The sequence below is a fragment of the Oncorhynchus masou genome, chromosome 22 (genome assembly GCF_036934945.1).
Source record: "Oncorhynchus masou masou isolate Uvic2021 chromosome 22, UVic_Omas_1.1, whole genome shotgun sequence".
In the NCBI taxonomy this organism is placed as follows: domain Eukaryota; kingdom Metazoa; phylum Chordata; class Actinopteri; order Salmoniformes; family Salmonidae; genus Oncorhynchus; species Oncorhynchus masou.
Window position 1 is genome coordinate 55,349,919 of NC_088233.1, and position 8,015 is coordinate 55,357,933.

Here is an 8,015-nt window from a genome sequence, read left to right on the forward strand (position 1 = left end):
CCAATTGTTTTTTCCCTCAAAAACTACACACAATACCCCACAATAAACAAAGCAAACACAGGTTTTTAGTAATGTTTGCAAATGTATTTAAATGACCACATTTACATATGTATTAAGACCCTTTACTCAGTACTTTGTTGAAGCACCATTGGCATCGATTACAGCCTTGGGTCTTCTTGGAAATTACTCTACAAGCTTGGCACACCTGTATTTGGGGAGTTTCTCCCATTCTTCTCTGCAGATCCTCTCAAGCTCTGTCAGGTTGGATGGGGAGCGTTGCTGTATAGCTATTTTCAGGTCTATCCAGAGATGTTTGATCGGGTTCAAGTCCGGGCTCTGGCTGGGCCACTCAAGAGCATTCAGAGACTTGTCCCGAAGCCACTCCTGCGTTGTCTTGGCTGTATGCTTAGGGTTGTTGTCATGTTGGAAGATGAACCGTCGCCCCAATCTGAGATCCTGAGCGCTCTGGAGCAGGTTTTGATCAAGGATCTCAGTACCCAGTACTTGCCGCTGAAAAGCGTCCCCACAGCATGATGCTGCCACAACCATGCTTCACCATAGGGATGGTGCCAGGTTTCCTCCAGATGTGATGCTTCGCATTCAGAGTTCAATCTTGGTTTCCTCAGAGCATGAACTGAGTCCTTTAGGTGCCTTTTGGCAAACTCCAAGCGGGATGTCCTGTGCCTTTTACTGAGGAGTGGTCACTCTATCATAAATGCCTAATTGGTGGCGTGCTGCAGAGATGGTTGTTCTTCTGGAACGTTCTCCCATCTCCACAGAGGAACTCTGGAGCTCTGTCAGAGTGAACATCAGGTTCTTGGTCACCTCCTTGACCAAGGCCCTTCTTCCCTGATTGCTCAGTTTGGCTGGGTGGCCAGCTCTAGGAAGAGTCTTGGTAGTTCCTAACTTATTCCATTTATGATTTGTTGAGGCCACTATGTTCTTGGGAACCTTCAATGCTGCAGACATTTTTTGGTACCCTTCCCCAGACCTGTGCCTCGACACAATCCTGTCTCGACCTCATGGCATGGTTTTTGCTCTTACATCCACTGTCAACTGTGAGACTTTATATAGACAGGTGTGTGCCTTTCCAAATCATGTCCAATCAATTGAATTGCCCACATGACTGATGAGAGAGGAGAGAGCCCTGTAATTTTCAACATAGGTACACTTCAACTATGACAGACAAAATGAGAGAAAAAAATCCAGAAAATAACATTGTAGGATTTTTAATTTATTTATTTGCAAATTATGGTGGAAAATAAGTATATGGTCACCTACAAACCAAACTGCTTACCTATTGCAGATTCAGTCTTCGCAGCCTGGTGCAGGTCTACAATTTTGTTTCTGGTGTCCTTTGACAGCTCTTTGGTCTTGGCCATAGTTGAGTTTGGAGTGTGACTGTTTAAGGTTGTGGACAGGTGTCTTTTATACTGATAACAAGTTCAAACAGGTGCCATTAATACAGGTAACGAGTGGAGGACAGAGGAGCCTCTTAAAGAAGAAGTTACAGGTCTGTCAGAGCCATAAATCTTGCTTGTTTGTAGGTGACCAAATACTTATTTTCCACCAAATAAATTCATTACAAATCCTACAATGTGATTTTCTGGATTTGTTTTCTTCTCATTTTGTCTGTCATAGTTGAAGTGTACCTATGATGAAAATTACAGGCCTCTCTCATCTTTTTAAGTGGGAGAACTTGCACAATTGGTGGCTGACTAAATAATTTTTTGCCCCACTTTCTCTTTTTCATTATGGGGTGTGATGTGTAGATTGATGAGGGGGGGAAATCATGTAATCTATTTTAGAACAAGGCTGTAACGTAACAAAATGTGGAGAAAGGGAAGGAGGCTGAATACTTTCCAAATGCACTGTATGTTGATGCTGTGGTGGCGCTGGAGTTTATGACTATGAAGTTGTATTTCCCTTCGACTTGGCAGCATTTTTCTCTTCTTTACACACACATGCACACACAGGCCCTACAGCAGGGGTGGTACTCAGGTCTCGTCTGTCTGCTGGGCTAGAGGGATTAAGGGGCTCTAAAGGGACATTCCATTCTCTCTCTCTCTTCACTCCCTCTCTCTCCCTCTGTCTCCCCCCTCTCCCTTCCTCTCTCTTTCTCTTTTTCCCTCTCCCTTTCTCTCTCATTTTCTCTTCCCCTCTCTATGAGACTCTTAAAACACACAGCTTTGAAGAGACCCCTTGAACTTGAGCTAAAACTATGTGCTTGATTACCTTGACATATTCCAAGGCAAGACACAGGTGCTTAGTGTATCATTTAGGAAAGAACAATCATTATAGTTTAGGCCGAACACAGTACCGATTCGGAAGTAATAATAAAAACAACAATCACACAGCAAGTAATGTATTATATACAGTACCAGTCAAAAGTTTGGACAGACCTATTTTCTGTATTGTAAAATAATAGTGAAGACATCAAAACTATGAAATAACACATATGGAATCAGCTTTGCACACTCTTGGCATTCTCTCAAACAGCTTCACCTGGAATGATGGTTATGGTAGTTATGGTTGAACATCTTTAATAAAGATGATAACGTGAACAATATACATATACAAAATAAGAAAACGTGGAAAACCCAAAACAGTCCTAACTGGTGCAAAACACAGAGACAGGAAACAATCACCCACCAAATACCCAAAGAATATGGCTGCCTAAATATGGTTCCAAATCAGAGACAACTATAAACACCTGCCTCTGATTGAGAACCACTCTAGGCAACCATAGACTTACCTAGAATACTACACTGAACACAACCCCATCAATCTACAAAACCCCTAGACAAGACAAACACATAATCACCCATGTGACACCCTGGCCTAACCACAATAATAAAGAAAACACAGAATTCTTAGGCCAGGGCGTGACAACAGGTGTCTTTTATACAGGTAACAAGTTCAAACAGGTGCAGTTAATACAGGTAATGAGTGGAGAACAGGAGGAATTCTTAAAGAAAAACTAACAGGTCTGTGAGAGCCAGAATTCTTACTGGTTGGAAGGTGATCAAATACTTATGTCATGCAATAAAATGCAAATTAATTACTTAAAAATCATACAATGTGATTTTCTGGATTTTTGTTCACGATTCCGGCTCTCACAGTTGAAGTGTACCTATGATAAAAATTACAGACCTCTACATGCTTTGTATGTAGCAAAACCTCCAAAATCGGCAGTGTATCAAATACTTGTTCTCCCCACTGTAGGTGTTCCTTTGTCCAGGTGGGAAAGGGCAGTGTGAAGTGCAATAGAGATTGCATCATCTGTGGATCTGTTTGGGCGGTATGCAAATTGAATGGGTCTAGGGTTTCTGGGATAATGGTGTTGATGTGAGCCATTATCAGCCTTTCAATGCACTGAGGACCAGACTGAGTACATTCCAGACCATGTAATAATGTTATTTAGTCTACCCTGTTTAAGTCTACCCTTTTATCTTTGTAAAACCCAGGTTACCTGGGGTCCTTCCACTGTGCCCTGCTGAAAAATACCCAAAGTGGATGCATTTTAGATCCACAGGCATTAAGGAGGCATCATTGTCCATAAACAATACACTCTCCTGTCTCTAATCACTAGGTTGCATACTTCTACTTCTGCCTGGTTCAGCCTAGTTATCTTATTCCTGTTCTCTATTAGAGCAATGCCAAACTAGGCAGAACTAGAAGTATGCAATTTACAGAATTGAGGTGGTTCCATCCCATAGTAGGGGACTGGCATTAGATGGTTAGTTCTGTGAATCAGACAGTGACTAGACCTTTCTGCACAAAAATCAAATCAACATTTTGAAATGCAAAGGAATGGCATTATTTACATACAGTACAGTATCAGTAACAGTGTCACTGTCAGAGAGGGCATTCCCGTTTTGAAAGGGTAATGGAGTGACATCAAACTAAGGTGTGCCTGTCCATTTGACTGTGTGATTAGGCTTCAGACATGCTAGCTTAGTGTGTTTTGATGTGGTAGAGCAGTCACTCCAATTAAGACCTGAAAAACCTGAAACCAAATGGGGAGGGTGATTAGTGTCGGTGGCGGCTCCGGTGCAGGTCGTAGCCACTGCCCAGACCCCGGATCCGGCCATGGCGCTGGGCTGAATGCCGTGCCTGGACTGGGCATCGGCGCAGAGGAAGGCTCCTGCCCTTGAGTGGGACTGGACACAGTGCTTGGATTGGGCATCAGCGCAGAGGAAGGCTCCTGCCCTGGAGTGGGACTGGACACAGTGCTTGGATTGAGCATCAGCGCAGAGGGAGGCTCCGGCCATGGAGCTGGGCTGGACACAATGCCTGGACTGGGTATCGATGCAAAGGAGGGCTCCGGCCGTAGAGCTGGGCTGGACTCTGTGCCTGGACACAGTGCTTGGACTGGGCATCAGCGCAAAGGAAGGCTTCAGCCATGGAGCTGGACTGGACGCCGTGCCTGGACTGGCCACCAGGGCAGAGGAATGCTCCCTGGAGCAGGACTGGACGCCTTGCATGGAAGCTCCGGACCGTCGCTGGAGGTTGAGACCGTTGACCATCGATGGAGGTTCCGGACCGTTGACCGGCGCTGGAGGTTCCGGATTGTGTACAGTCGCTGGAGGTTTCCGGACTGTGGACCGTCGCTGGAGGTTCCAGACTGTGACATGTCGCCGGAAGCTCTGGACTGTGAACCGTCTCCGGAAGCTCTGGACTGTGAACTGTCGCCGGAAGCTCTGGACTGGGAACCATCGCCGGAAGCTCTGGACTGGGAACCGTCGGCGGAAGCTCTGGACTGGGAACCGTTGCCGGAAGCTCTGGACTGTGAACCGTCTCCGGAAGCTCTGGACTGTGAATGCTCACTGGAGGCCTAGTGCGTGGAGCTGGGACAGGTGGCACCGGACTGGTGACACACACTTCAGGGCGAGTGCGGGGAGATGGCACAGGACGTACCGGAATGGGGAGGAGCACTTGAAGCCCGACTCCCTGACGGTCTCTGGCTCTTCCCACGGCTCAGCAGCCAGCTCCATGTGCCCCACCCCAAAAGAACCTTGGGATTTCTTTGGCAGCGGACTGACGACACTCTCCTCATGGCGAGTGCGAGGAACCGGCACAGGACATACTGGGCTAAGGAGGTGCACTGGAGATCTGGTGTGTGGAGCTGGCACAGATGGCACCGGACTGATGACCCACTCTTCAGCCCGCCTGCGCTGCAGCATACTCCTTGCTAACCCCTCTCCCTGGTATCCTTCCTCACATTGTTCCATCGACTCTACTTATTTTCCACCATAATTTGCAAATAAATTCGTTAAAAATCCTACAGTGTAATTTTCTGGATTTCTTTTTCTTATTTTGACTGTCATAGTTGAAGTGTACCTATGCTGAAAATTACAGGCCTCTCTCATCTTTTTAAGTGGGAGAACATGCACAATTGGTGGCTGACTAAATACTTTTTTGCCCCACTGTATTAGGTTATTTTCTGCTCATGCATTCTCATTTCAACACCAAACCCACCACTGGTTGGCATGGTCAAAGAGCACTACTTTCATGTCATCTTACCAATGAACCGGTTACAATACAAGTGGCAATTCTATTTAGCAAACTCCAGACATTTACATTTGTAAATAGAGCCCTTGGTCACGCACACCAGTCGTGGGTTTCGCATTGAAATTATAATGTTTTGGTTTCCTGACCACTGGTCTGATACTTAAAAGGTGCAATAAGTAAAATCACTCCGCCATTTCCTAGTTGCTAAAATTCAATTTGTTTGCCTAGTTTTAGTTTGTGACAAAGCAAGTAGATGTTCTCTAAAGAATCATTGTACCAACTAAACCACTCTCTTTTCCACAACCATTTTCAGCTGTTTGAAGCTGGTGTACAAAACTGAAAGTAAAAGACAAAATAAAACCTCTATGTGAATTTGGTTAGGTCGCACCAAAACATTACATATTGCAGTTTTAATAACAAGTATTTAACAAGTTTACCAACTTCTTAGTTTTGTCCTCAATCTACTTTTTTCATTCAACTTTTTCACCCCAGATGCTTTATCTGAACATGGATCTGCAGGACCTCCTGCGGCCCGAAAAACCTAAGTAACATTATGCCTTCTCCTTGTAGTTGCTGTACTCATAATATACAGGAGAGCTATCACCTTATGGTAAGGATAGCCGAGTTGCAAGCCCGTCTTCAGACGCAATCTTTAGGCAAGGGCAATTTAAGTGCCACCAGTAAATACAGGTAATAGTGTTAATCCCCCTGCATAGTTGCCATAGCCTGTCACGTTCTGAACTTTAATTCCTTTGTTTTGTCTTTATTTAGTATGGTCAGGGCGTGAGTTGTGGTGGGCAGTCTGTGTTTTTCTATGTTGAGGTTTTGAGTTCAGCCTAGTATGGTTCTCAATCAGAGGCAGGTGTCGTTAGTTGTCTCTGATTGAGAATCATACTTAGGTAGCCTGGGTTTCACTTTTGGTTTGTGGGTGTTTGTTTCCGTGTGAGTGTTTGGGACACACAGTACTGTTTCGATTTTCGTTTTGTTCACATCGTTTATTGTTTTGTATTTCAGTGTTCAGGTCATTTTGAATAAATCATCATGAACACTTACCACGCTGCGCTTTGGTCCGATCCTTCTTCCACCTCTGAATGCTGTTACAGAAACACCCACCAACCAAGGACCAAGCAGCGTAGTAACAGGCAGCAGCAGAGGCAGCGATACCTGGAGAGATGGACTTGGGAGGAGATTCTGGACGGCAAAGGACCCTGGACTCAGGGGAATATCGCCGTCCCAAAGCAGAGCTGGAGGCAGCGAAAGCAGAGTGGCACCGGTATGAGGAGGCAGCACTGCAGCGCAGCTGGAAGCCTGATGCAGCTGGAAGCCTGAGATGCAGCCCCAAAAATGTTTTGGGGGAAGCACACGGGGAGTATGGCGAAGCCAGATAGGAGACCTGCACCAACTTCCCGTGTTTACCGGAGACCGAGAGGGACCGGGCAGGCACCGTGTTATACGGTGGAGCGCATGATGTCCAGGGTGCGGGTGCATAGCCCGATGCGGTACATTCCAGCTATTCATATCGGCGGGCTAGAGTGGGCATCAAGCCAGGTGCCATGAAGCCAGCTCTACGCATCTGGTCTCCAGTGCGTCTCCTCGGGCCGGCGTTCATGGCACCAGCCTTACGCATGGTGTCCCCGGTTCGCCAGCACAGCCCAGTGCGGGCACAGAACGAGCAGTATGTCTGGTGGTATTGTCATGCTGGATGGTCATGTCAGGATGAGCCTGCAGGAAGGGTACCACACGAGGGAGAAAGATGTCTTCCCTGTACAGCACAGCGTTGAGATTTCCTGCAATGACAACAAGCTCAGTCCGATGATGCTGTGACACACCTCCCCAGACCATGACGGACCCTCCACCTCTAATTCGATTTCACTCCAGAGTACAGGCCTCGGTGTAAAGCTCTTTTCTTCAACAATAAACGCGAATCCGACCATCACCCCTGGTGAGACAAAACCAAAAAGCCAGTCCTGTCTGGTCCAGTGATGGTGGGTTTGTGCCCATAGGCAACGTTGCCAGTGATGTCTGGTGAGGACCTGCCTGACAACAGGCCTACAAGCCCTCAGTCCAGCCTCTCTCAGCCTATTGCGGACAGTCTGAGCTCTGATGGAGGGATTGTGCGTTCCTGGTGTAACTCGGGCAGTTGTTGTTGCCATCCTGTACCTGTCCCGCTGATGTGATGTTCGGATGTACCGATCCTGTGCAGGTGTTGTTACACGTGGTCTGCCACTGCGAGGACGATCAGCTGTCTATCCTGTCTCCCTGTAGCGCTGTCTTAGGCGTCTCACAATACGGACAGGTGCATGTTCATTGATTGTTTATGGTTCATTGAACAATCATGAGAAACAGTGTTTAAACCCTTTGCAATAAAGATTGGTGAAGTTATTTGGATCCTTACAAATTATTTTTGAAAGACAGGGTCCTGAAAAAGGGACGTTTCATTTTTTTGATGAGTCTATTCATGCCTTTTAAGTTTCTCAATGTTCTGGTTTATCAAGAGCATT